General features: G+C 51.7%; 1 pseudogene; it reads left to right on the top strand.

The window, feature by feature from the left end:
- Nucleotides 1–8,514: 8,514 nt before the first annotated feature.
- LOC115872780 lies at nucleotides 8,515–8,636 on the top strand (annotated as a pseudogene).
- The last annotated feature ends 3,911 nt before the right edge of the window (nucleotides 8,637–12,547 follow it).

Below are 12,547 nucleotides of genomic sequence, written 5' to 3' on the forward strand. Positions count from 1 at the left end.
GAGCACACTGAGTCTGCAACGAATGCCTGTTTCATCAAACAATAAAAGCATCATAGGAACATAGCTACAGCACTTACTCTGTGTCCAGCTAAGTACTTTCTATATGTTGTGTCATTGAATGTATTCAATCCTGTTGCCTCCGTGGGAGCTGGACCTTATAAATTTACTCCCAGTTTACAGGTGAGGGAACTGTGCTTCCGAAGGAGTTCAGCCCTTACCTTACTCTAGGCCACACAACTAGAAGTGGCTGGAGTGAGGTTTGAACCCATGAAGATAAGCAGGTCACTGAGGTGCTTCCCTGTTTGGTTAGTTCAATTAGAACCAGCCGCCCCCTTCTCAGGCTTGAGATGCCCCCAAGCCCCACCCTGCTGCCTCCCACCCCAGACCCGAGCTTAAAATTCACAGAAGACAGGTTAGAGCAGTGGTTCTCAACCTTCCTAATCCCGAGACCCTTTAATACAGTTCCTCATGTGGTGGTGATCCCCACCCCCACCCCCGCCCAATCATAAAATTATTTTCCTTGCTACTTCATCACTGTCATTTTGCTTGCGACCCACAGGTCGAGAACCGCTGGGTTAGAGGAAAGCTGGTACAACTTTGACTCCAACATCGGGACTGTTTCAGTTCACTGGACCTCAGTCCCACATCTATAAAGTGGGAGCCCAGCCCTTCCCCTGCCTCCCTCCCTGACAGCGCGGGTGCCCATTTGTTGTTCGTTAGTTTGTTGACTTCATTCAGAACATCCCTTGGGTGCCAACCATGCTCTTGGTGCCAAAGTAGGGTGACCACCCAGCATGGTTTGTCCAGGACTGAGAGGTTTCCAGGTGCAGGTCTTGGTAAACGGGCACACTTGTGTGCGCCCCACCAGAACCAGCCTGGCCCTCCGTGGAACTGGAAAGGCCCCGTGCGCAGGGAAGGGTGTCCCGTGGGCCCGTGGTGCTGGGAACTGGGAGAGGTGAGGCGCCCTGATGATGTGCTGTGCTCAGCTCTTTCCCCATCTGCTGGCTCCAGGCCCGGGCAGATAGGCCGGAGCAATCCTACCCATTGCCTGGCTGGGAACACCAAGGCCAGAAGGCTGGCAGTGGCTTTCCCACAGCCACTGTCATGAGTCAGTCAGTGCCCAAGGGCCAGGGTGGTCCACCCCAGCTCCATACACCCACTCCCTGTGTGACCTTGAGCCAGCCCCTTCACCCCTGTTAGATGCTATGCATCTATACCTGGGGGTGGGGGCTGACCAGACACCCTCTAAGCCCACTCCAGCCTTGAGGTTGTCACTGTGCGTCACAGGAGGCCTTTCAGGGGCCCTCTACTCCTCCAGGAACTCCCATCAAATGGGCCTGTCCCAGGGTGGGGGACCTGCCAGGAACTTGCACCCTCTTGTGTTCTTGGCAAGCGACCCTGGTAGCATATGGGCTGTGTGTTGGGCCTTTAGCTGCAAGGTCAGCAGTTCAAATCTCCTGAGCGAGAAAGAGGGGACCTTCTGCTCCCATTCAGATGTGCTGCCTCTGAAATCCACCGGGGCAAATGTCCTCTGCCTATAGACTCACTGTGAGTTGGAATCCACTCAATGGCCATGAGTTTGCATGTCATTGGCAAGAGCCAGGTAAGGATATGCCAGGAATGGCCTAGAAAGTTAATTGGCCTTTAAAGTTAGAACGGACCTAACTCTGGTAGACCCCTGCACCTGCTGCAATTTCCTCGGTCTGTCGAACGGGGCAATACTGCCCCTCTCTCTCTACAATTAGGGAGTCAATTCGATTCTGAAACTGAGATGACAAGTCAGGGACCCCGGAGCCACAAGTACCCTTGCCTGCCACTTTCCCAGTCCCTGTACTCCCTTCCCTGTGCCCCTCGATCCTAATGTCCTCTTCAGTGGCTCCCCTCACCTGCTCTGTGCATTCAGCACACCTTCATCAGCTAGGGCTTCTTGGGCCCTCAGTCGGGGCACAATTTCAATGGAGTCTTCTTGCAATACACAAGGCTCACAGTTAGAAACCACCAGCCACTGGGGGGGGGCGGGGGTGCGGAAACTATGGGACTTTCTACTCCTGGAAACAGTTCGGCTGGAAAACTCATGGAGCAGGTCTACCGTGTCCTGCAGGGTCCCTAGGAGTCGGCACTGACTCGATGGCAGTGAGTTTGGTTTGCTTTGATCCTTCTCTTCCCGGAAGCCACAGGAAGAGCGGGGTGGGGGTGGGGTGGGGAGAGAAACCACAGTCATCGAAAACCGAAGACCAGCTCCCTCACTTCTCCCCTTCCTAGACTGCCACCCTACCCCACCCCACCCCCACAGTGCACTGCTCCTTTGCATTTCTATTCAAGCAATCCTCCATCGGGAAGACTGTCCAGAGTTCAAAGTTCTGCAGGCAGAGTGAGTGGCGCCACCCCCCCTCCGCCCCCCCTGCAACAATAGTACCCACGCCATCCCACCATCAGCTGCAGACACACCTGCTGTCAGCATCACACCACGCAACATGCAAGCCCCCTCTGCCAGGCAGGCGGTGGCTTCACATGAAGATGCATTGGCCAGAAATCTAACCCAAGGGTCTCCTGGGATAATTCAGCCTCTGAGCCACCACTGCCCCCATATCTTCCCCAGACCCTGCCCTCTACCTTATTCCAGGCAGCAAGCTTTTGGGGAGATGGGAGAGGGACCTGGAAAGGAGGGAGGGGCCTTGGTCTACATTCTGGTTTCGGGAGTAAGCAAAAACTGTCTACCCAGGCTGTGGCAGTCCCTGGAGAGAGAGAGAAAGGGCCTGGGGAGGGGGTGACTGGCGGGGTGGGAGCAATCCTATCTCCTCCCAGTGTCTTCCTGCCTCACTCTGCTGCCACCATAGTGGCTGTCAGCAACTGTCTCCCCTGGTTAGGGGACACTGAGATGTTGGCTCAAGACGCAAGGATGAGGCAACTCCCACTCACGGAGACCCTAGAGGATGGGGTAGAATGGCTCCTGTGGGCTTCCAACCCTGGTTGGAAAAACAGTTGACACTTAACTACTAACTGAAAGGCAGGTGGTCCGACTGTCTCAAAGGCGGGTGGTCCGACCGTCTCCACGGAAGAAAGGCCTGGTGGCCAGTGTACAGATTACAGCCCCATGGAGCCCTTCTGTAACAGATGAAGTCACCGAGCTTCAGAATCGACTCATGGCTTGCTTGTCTGTTAGTCTTTGAGTTTAGTCCCACGTGGCTCTTGAGCACTAGCTAGGTGGCTAATCCAGACTGTGCTAGAATATGCAAACCAGGTTTCAAAGCTGAGGTAGGAAAACATAGAGTAGTTCACTACTGAATGTCTATATTGGTTACATGTTGCAACAACAATGCTTTATATATATGTGAAATAAAATGCCTCATTAAAATAAATCTTGCTTGTTCCTTTTTCTTAACTGTGCCTATGAGAACACTAGAAAAAAAACACCTCAGTCTCAGAAACCCAGGGGGGCAGTTCCATCCTGTCCTACAGGGTCTCTCTGCTCAGCATTGACTGATAGCAGTGGGCTTGGAGCTTGGGTTAGAACATTGATGACTTCCTTGGTGACTTTCACCACGTCTGGTACTCAGAACTGGTGGTCACCCCAACCAGACCTTTCCCTGGGCCACAATCAGCCCGGGAGGTGTATGGGGTCTTCTTATTTTCTTCCCAGGCGGGAAGCCCCAGGCTCTGAACTTTTATAAGGACTGCTTCCTTGCACCAAACACAGGAGGCCCTGGTGCCCTCTCTCTCCCTGAGCAGCTAACTGGTGGGAGAGTCAAGGGGTGTTCCTCCTTTCCAACCCTCCTCTCTCCAGAAGGGAGGCAGAATGCAGACCTGCCTGGTAAATTCCCACCCAGAAGAAACCCCTTCCCTCCTGGCCCAACTGTCCCTGTCTCAGCTAGGCTAGGGGTGCCCGGCCCTGGGAAACCACAGAGAATCCCTCATCCACAGGCCCCAGCTGCACAGCACCAGGCTGGCCCTTCCAGGAAGCACATGCCTCTCCCTGAGGGAAGGCAAGCAGCAGACAAGGGGGCGAGTCACACCCACAGGCTAAGTGGAAATGATCACAAGGCAGCCTCCTCCTGTGCTGGGAAGCAGCAGATCACCAGAGAGATAGGAGCCGACAGGAGCCCTGTTTCTTCCCGGCCTGGCCCTGCCAATATTCCCCTCCACAGTCTGAGAGGTCAATGAAGACCAGGGCGCAGCGGTGAACAGTGAATGAGATCTTAGCAGCACTCCCTCAATGCACGTTCGAACTCCCGTTTGACTCTGTGGCTCGGTGCATGGCCTGAGCATGATTCACCTCCCAAGGCCTCCGTCTCCTCATTTACAAACTGGCAACAATCATACCACCGCCACCACTACCCTCTTGCAAGATCATTGCGAGACTTCAATGAGATCACGCATCTAAGGAGCTCAGCACAGGGCCCGGCCGAGGAGGAGTTCCGCAGGTCGGCTGTTTCTCTCCAAAAACCAGACTCACTGCGATGGAGTCGACTCCCACTCACGGAGACCCTAGAGGATGGGGCAGAATGGCTCCTGTGGGCTTCCAAGACCGTAACTCTTTGTGGGAGCAGAAAGCCTCTTTCTTCCACAGAGTAGCTGGTGGACTCAAACTACCGACCTCGTGGTTAGCAACTCTGTGCATACCCACTACGCCACCAGACCTCCTTCAGCTACGACTAGTATCATTAAGAACAGCAGAAGCCTTTCCCTGCTCTGCCCCCGCCCCCTACCCCATACACACACTCAAAGCAGTCACCCCAAGGCTATCAAGGGGGCTTTGCTGGGCTCCGAGAAGTAGTCAATGGAATGGAATGGAATGGGAAAGGGGTTTTGCAGGGTGTCTGACCTGGCAGGTTTGCAAAGACACTGCATGCTGCTCTATGGTAGCTTGAACTGGTCCAGAGGCTCTTCGGGCTGGTGAGTGGTGACTTATCAGGACCCTGAGCATCCCAGTCGGAGTGAGCAGCCCACCCCAATACCCCAGCCAGTTGTGGGGTGGGGGGGGGTGACGTCAAAGGGAAAGTGGCTGGAAGACCCTGGAAACAGTTGTCCTGCATTGCTCTCAGCTCACCTGCAAAGGAGATCCCGTGAAAGGTATTGCTTCCATTTCCTTCAACATTCCCACTTACCGCTGGATGAGCGTCCTGGTGGAACAGAGGGTCACGTGGGCTGCTAACCTCTGAGTTGGAGGTTCGAACCCACCAGCCGGTCCGTGGCAGAAAGAAAAGGCTGTCTGTTCCTGTAAAGATTTGCAGTTTCTGAAACTCCACCGAGGAGTTCTCCTCTGGAATCCACTCAGAGACAGCGGTGATGCTGGGTGCTGAGCAACACTAGAATGTTTTAAAACCCTAGAAGGAGCTGGCTGGCCCGCCCGAGCCACTGTGTGTTAACCTAGCATGTGCTGATCCTCAAATGGATAAGCTTGCCAAGAAAACCGTCATATACAGAGTCATGGAAGACAAACTAGTATAGCTACGTCTACATATTTTTGCATTACAATTGGAGTTTTAGTCTATCTTTTTTATTATTATTATCTTAATGAGACTTTGCCCACTGAGCTTCCTTGAGAACCAGGAGAACTGCATATCCTGAGATGATGTCCATTTGACCCCCAGGGTGTTCAAATGGCCTTCCTGGTATGACATGGGGAAGGATCTGGTAGCCGGTTTGGGTTTGCCTGGTTGGTTAGTTGAGCTGTTTTCTGTACTCTGACCTGGCAAAGTAAACATTGGCAAACGATGCCAGTTCCTAACAAAGACCTGGGTCCTCCCTCCTAGCCTGACCTCTTATGAACCCCCAGCCTGGGGCTCAATGGTCAAGTACTCAACTGCTAATCAAAAGGCTAGCATCCCATTGTCCTATTGGAGAAAGAGCTGGTAACCTGCTTCCACAAAGACCACAGCCCTACCAACTGCTCAGAAAGGGGTCATGCGCGAAGATCCCGGACAGAGTGGGAGCAACATGTGGAACAGAGCTCAAAACCATAAAAGGAACCAGGCTCACTGGTCTCGCAGAGACTGGTAGAACCCTGGAGAGGGTGTATGGTGCTGGGTCACCCTTCAGGGCTGGGATGGATGGACAGTAGACAGAGACCTGTCTACAAGGGGAGCAATAAGATTAGGAAGGTGCACACACTCACAAACATTCAACATTTGAGATCCAAAGGGCAGCCTTTATCTAAGGACAAAATTCAGCAGGGAAGATAGAAGAGCAGAAACAGGCAACGCCGTGGGAAGCGAGATAAGGGACAGGACATGCAGGGGGTTTCAATGAATGAGATGAAACACAACGTGCAAGAAATGGATAATCTGCTGTGTAAACCTTCACCTAATTCACATAAACCGTTTCAAACGTGAAGAAAAGAATTAGACTACAGCCAAGAAAATTCTTTGGGATGCTGTGGGTCTCCATCAACTTGAAGACAGCAGCCGCAGCACCGGCCTGCACGCTCACGCTCCCCACGCCGCCCTACTCCGGGCAATGACGGATGTGTCCTGCTCTCTAAGTGGCCACTCCAGCCTCAGACGCCTCTGCCCCTGCAGGGGCCCTTCCACTGAATTGAAACCCACTGCTTGGGGATTGTCTCCCAATGGCCCATGATTTCTCTTCCTTCAGAGGTCACCTGGGACCTCACACTCTTACAGCCACTTAGCTATCTGAAGGCAGTGTGATTAGGGCCTGCTATAGGCTTCCCTTCACTGGATCCCTGGTGGCAGAGTAGTTACTCGTTGGGCAGCTAGCCACACGGTCAGCAGTTCAAAACCACCAGCCAGCTCTGAGGGAGAAAGACAGGGCTTTCTACTCCACCCACAGGGGCTGTTCGACCCTGTCCTATGAGGTCATTATGAGTCTGAACTGACTCAACACCACGGAGTTTGATTTGGTTCTCTGGGCAAGCATCCCACATCTTCCCTCGGCTTGTCCCCATCCTGTCCCCTCCCAGGAGCTCACTGTGAGAAACAGAGCGGTGCGGTGGTTAAGGGGGCGGGCTCTGGAGTCCGATGGTATGAGTTCTGGATGCTGTGTGAACTCGGGCATCACCTCTCTGTGCCTCCTCTCTGTGCCTCCGTTTTCCATTTCCTTGCTTCCCAACAGAGACACTGACATAATAACGCAGATGGAATGGTTGCCTGGCCAGAGGAGCATCAGGCAACACACGGTACACCTTAGAATGGTGATGGGCACATCCTTGTGCTCAGCGTGTCTGCTGATGTGTGCACTGGGATCCCATCGAGGACTTCTAGACCTTTGATGATGCATGTAAGCAAACCCGTCTGTGTCCATTACCGGAAAGCACAAGGTAGAAGACACAAGCCTGCTTTCTGCACTATTAAAAAACTAGTGTGCTGGGAGAGAGAAGTAAGAAGCAAAGGCAAGAGTCAGCAAGCCAAAGTCAACTCTCTCTCTCTCAATAAATAAATAGATAAACAAATAAAGTCAACTCTCTCAGTTCTAGGTAACTAAAGACCAACTCCATCCAGCCTTTCCCATGACTCCGCTGTTTGCATCAGGTAGCTTTTGCTGTGTAACAACCACCCTAAAACTTAGGGCTTCAAATGGCAATTATTTATTAGCTCATGACTCTAGATGCTACATTTTGGACTGGACTAAGCCAGATGACTCTTAGCTGACACCTGTTGGGCTCATTCATGCAGTTGGAGTCTGTTAGCTGGACCGAGACTGGGTGGTCTGGTCTGGCCTGAGTTGACTTAGCACATACTGAATGTCTATCAGGTGCCAGGCGCTTGGGAAAACACCAATGTGGATAAAATTGCTTACTGTGCTCCTGCCTTGTGTTAAACTGATGTCTGAAATGTTCAGTGCATTATCTCATTTAATTTTCCAACTTTCCTGATCCGATCATTGTAATGATCACTCCTGTTTTATAGATGAGGAAACTGAGGCTCAGAGAGGAGGGATGACATATAATAAGACTGGAGTCAAGAACCATTTAAGATGGAAGTCCAGAACCCTCGAGTATTTGCACAGCCCACACCCTGGCACCGCATCATCCCGAGCCAGCCCGCACTGAAGAGCACCATGTGCCCTTACCCTGCGGACAGTGTTGCCAAGGGGACAGAGCCAACACAAAAGCTGATAGTGGCAGCCCAGTGCCATTCATTAGCGAATGGTCCTCGGGCCTGTTTTGCGTTAGACATTATGTTGGGAACTATTGTCATGGTGGTTCGTTGTGCTCAGATCACTCCAGCTCATAGCAACCGTGTCCAACAGACTGAAACACTGCCCAGCCCTGCGCCACCCTCACGGTTGTTGTTTGAGCCCACTGCTGCAGCCACGATGTCGGTCCACCTCATGGAAGGTCTCCTTTTGTTCACAGCCCTCTCTACTTTATCAAGCATGATGCCCTTTCCCAGGGACTGGCCTCTCCTAAGAACATGTCCAAAGTATGTAAGACAGCGGTTCTCAACCTGTGGGTCGCGACCCCTTTGGGGTCGAACGATCTTTTCGCTGGGGTCACCTGATTCATAGCAGTAGCAAACTTACAGTTACGAAGTAGCAGCGAAAATAATGTTATGAGAGCATGTTCCCAAGATGGTGTGGCCATCCGAGCTCCAACTGCATGCAAGAACAACCTGGAGAGACTGTGACAGCTCAGGTCAGCAAAGGATCTGCGGCTGCCACTCCCCTTTCCTACACAGTTCTCCAGGACTGGACAAGGAAGCCTCCTACCGAAGTCCAGTTTTCCATCAGCTTCCCTGTACATCTATGGCTAGTAAAAAAGCCTTGAGATGTGATGACGTGCAAAAGATCTAGAGTTTTGAGCACTAAGCACGATGGGAAGAAAGAACTTCAAGCAGGCCGTTTTGTATGCAGCAGAAAATTATTAAAATATACCTGGCTTAATAAATAAAAAGACTTGTCGCGGGAGGGGGAGGGCGAATAATGTTATGGTTGGGGGTGACCACCACATGAGGAACTGTATGAAAGGGTCGCGGCATGAGGAAGGTTGAGCACCACTGAGAGGAAGTCTCGCCATCCTTGCTTCTAAGGACAATCTCGTTGTGCTTCTTCCACACAGCTTTGGGTTTCCTTCCAGCAGCCCTTGGCACTTTGAATAGTCTTCATTCTAGTCCTCCAAGTGACAGCCTTGCTCTCCCCGCCTCTCAAGAGGCCTGGGGCAGCAGCAGTACCCAGTGTACCCAGTGCAGTGCGTTGTTGGATCTGTTGACTGCCGCTTCCGTGGGTGTTGAATTTGGATCCAAGACAGATGAAGTCCTTGACAATTTCAATCTTTTCTCCATTGATCGTGATGCTACCTATTGATTCAGTTGTGAGGATTTCGGTTTTCTTTACATTGAGTTGTAATCCATACTGAAGACTGCAGTTTTTAATCTCCATCAGCAAATGCTTCAGATTAGCCTCACTTTCAGCAAGCAAGGTTGCATCATCTGCATCTAGCAGGTTGTTAATAAGCCTTTCCCCAGTCCTGACCTTGGGTTCCTCTTCAGATAGTCCAGCTTCTTGGATGATTTTCTCAGCATACAGATTGACTAAATATGGCGAAAGGATGCAACCCTGGTGCACACCTTTGCTGATTTAAAACCACGGAACGAGTTAGGGGCGTGGAAGTGAGTCAGGCCCAGGATCCAGCAACAGCAACATAGAGGAGGAAGTGATTAATCTTGCCCGGCTTGGGCCCAGTGTAGGCTGGCTGGTCAGCCTGATTCTTAAGGGATGGGTGACGCTGGTGAGAAAATGCAGTTCAGCACAACATGCCCTTCCTTCAGAGCCAGGTAATTAATTGCCAGGAGTTGGGTCAAAGCCTCGTGGGCCATCCACTGAGCCAGGCTGTAAAGCTGGACACAGGTCACTGGCTCAAGGTGGACACAGGGGTTCCGTGGATGCCGTTTGGAAGTGGCAGGTTCCAGGACACTCTGCCATCTTCAGGGAGGACCCAGGAATTCCTAGGCTCCAAGGCAGGTGTTTCTGCCAGCCCAGAGCTGAGGTGCTCAGAGCCCTGTCCCCCCCAAGGAGGCCCTGTGCAGTGGAGGAAGGAGCCTGATCTTTGGGATGAAGCAAACCCAACTGTGAATTCTCACTCCATCCATGTCTGTCTGTGGTCCCCACGCCGGTGATCGAAGCCTCCTGAGCATCCTTTCATTACCTGTAAAATGAGGATAAAATTTCCCCTTCATAGCCAGGAAGTGCCTCCTTCCTCCTTTGTGTGTTCTCCTAGTTCTTCTGGCCAACAAGCAAAATCAGGGATTGTAGCAGGAGAAAACTAGGGCACGTCCTAGCACCCTGGAGCATAGGGCCACTGGGGCCTGGAACAGTCACTGAGCCTTCATGAATGCAGGCAGGACCCCTTGCCATCTCCCCTCTAAGGCACTCCCATGTTTGCTTTCTTCTTCTCCCTCTCTAGACAGGCTTCTTCCATTTATCTGGTACTAGGGGATGTAGCAGGTTACAGAGTTGGGTTGCTAACCACAAAGTCAACAGTTTGCATCCACCAGTGGATCCCAGGGAGAAAGAAGAGGCTTCCTGCTCCCATAAATGGTTACAATCTCAGAAACCCACAGGGCAGTTCTAATCGGTCTTCTCGGGTTGCTATGAGTTAGAATCAACTCAATGGCAATGAGTTTGGGTGTTCTGAGTGGCCACAAAAAAGATCCCTGGTGGAGTCATGGGCTACGCACTCAGTTGCTAACCACAAGGTCAGGGGTTCAAAGCCATCAGCCACCTGCCAGGAGAAAGAGGAGGCATTCTACGCCTGTAAAGATTCAAAGTTTTGGAAACCCAAAGAGGCCATATTTTCCTGTTCTATGGGGCGCTATGAATCAGAATCGACCCGATATCAATGAGTTTGTTGGTTGTTTTTTTATTTCTTTATCAGAGCATCCAAAATTACTTGCCTCCATGCCACCCATGTTCATATGTGGCAATGCCAAGTCCAAACTCCCAAGAGACAGAATCTAGCCACCTTGATCGAATCAGCTATGGCACAGGAGGCTGTGGCCAGGATAATTGGGTCACATCATACAACTGGGGACTCACATGGGCACAAAGAGGAAGGGGGCTCTTCTCAGAGCACGGGGTTCTTTATGAGCTAGGCTGTTGTTCAGTGCTGTCCAGTGGATTCCAACTCACTGTACCCCCAGGTATAACAGAGTGGGACACTGTCCAGTCTTGTGCCATCTTCTGGTATCTGGGCCTCGTGTTACAACTACCGTGCAGATCCATCTCCTTGAGGGTCTTCCTCTTTTTCACTGACCAAGCATGAGACCCTTCCCTCGGGACAGGTTCCTTCTGACAATATGTCTAAAGCAAGTGAGACACAGTCTCACTGGCCTCATTTCCGACGAGCATCCTGGCTGTATTTCCTCCACTACGGAGTTATCTGTTCCCCTGAAGACCGGTAGTGTATTTAGTGTTCTTCATTGATATCATAATTCAAATACATCAATTCTTCTTCATTCTTCCTTAGTCACTGTCCAACCTCAAGGGTTATTGAGAGTTAATTATGTAAGACCCCAAAATATCAATTGTCCAAAAACCAAACCCAAACTCACCACTACGGAGTCCGTTCTGACTCATCATCGCGAGCCTGTAGGACAGGGTACAACTGCCCCTGTGAGTTCCTGAGGATGTAACCCTTCACTGCGGGAGTAGAAAGCCTTACCCTTCTCCCAGGGAGCACTGGTGTTTCAAACTGTTGATCTTGTGGTAAGAAGCCTAACACGTAACCATTATACCACCGGGGCTCATCTTCACTTGTCTGGATTAATAATAATAATAATTTAAAAAGTGATCAATGGAGAAGTGAAGTCATCCATTGAAGCAGATTTAATTCTACTTAGATCAACCTTTGACACCCGTGGAATCAGCACTCGTGTTGCAGTGGGAAAATCCATCGCAAAACACCCCTCTAACACATGGAACTGCCACGGTGTCACCTTGTGGGCTCAGGTGTGCCTGATTGAAGCCACAGCATTTTTAATGCCCTCGTGTGCATGCTAAGCTGGACAAGGTAAAAAGAAGACAGGAGAAGAATCCAGGCCTCCAAACTGTGAAGTCGGTGCGTATGCCGTGGGTCCCCCAAAGAAGGAACAACTCAGTCTGAAGGGAGAAAAGAAGAGCCAGAAGGCTCCTTGGGAGTTAGATGGCAAGACTCCGTCTTGCTTACTTTAGACCCGTTACCAGGAAAGGGCATCCTGACAGGGACACAGCGGTCAGTGAAAAGGAGGGAACTTCCCCCCCTCCCCCAATGAAACTGAATCAGCCAACACACCGCCACCATAAAGCCGGCCAGGCCTGCGCAGCAGGGCCTTGTTATTCACAAGGTCATCCTGAGCTAGAGCCAGCTCCAGGGCACCGAACCCCAAACCTGGCACCTGAAAGGCGAGGCCCACGGCCAGGGAGGGTCTTGGCTCAGGTGTCCCAGAAACAGGGCTCCTGGAAAAGGAGGGTCAGAGTAGAGAAAGGAAGGGAAAGATACACAAGGGCTAGGATCCAGCCTGCCCCTTACCCCACTGCCCAGGGAGCTCACTGAGGCAAGGGCACGAGCCTTTTGTAGCCCACACAGTCTGTCCCAGGATGAGGAGGCTGGGAG

The sequence above is a fragment of the Echinops telfairi genome, unplaced genomic scaffold (genome assembly GCF_000313985.2).
Source record: "Echinops telfairi isolate 266 unplaced genomic scaffold, ASM31398v2 ScPeMD7_7457;HRSCAF=8495, whole genome shotgun sequence".
Taxonomy (NCBI): domain Eukaryota; kingdom Metazoa; phylum Chordata; class Mammalia; order Afrosoricida; family Tenrecidae; genus Echinops; species Echinops telfairi.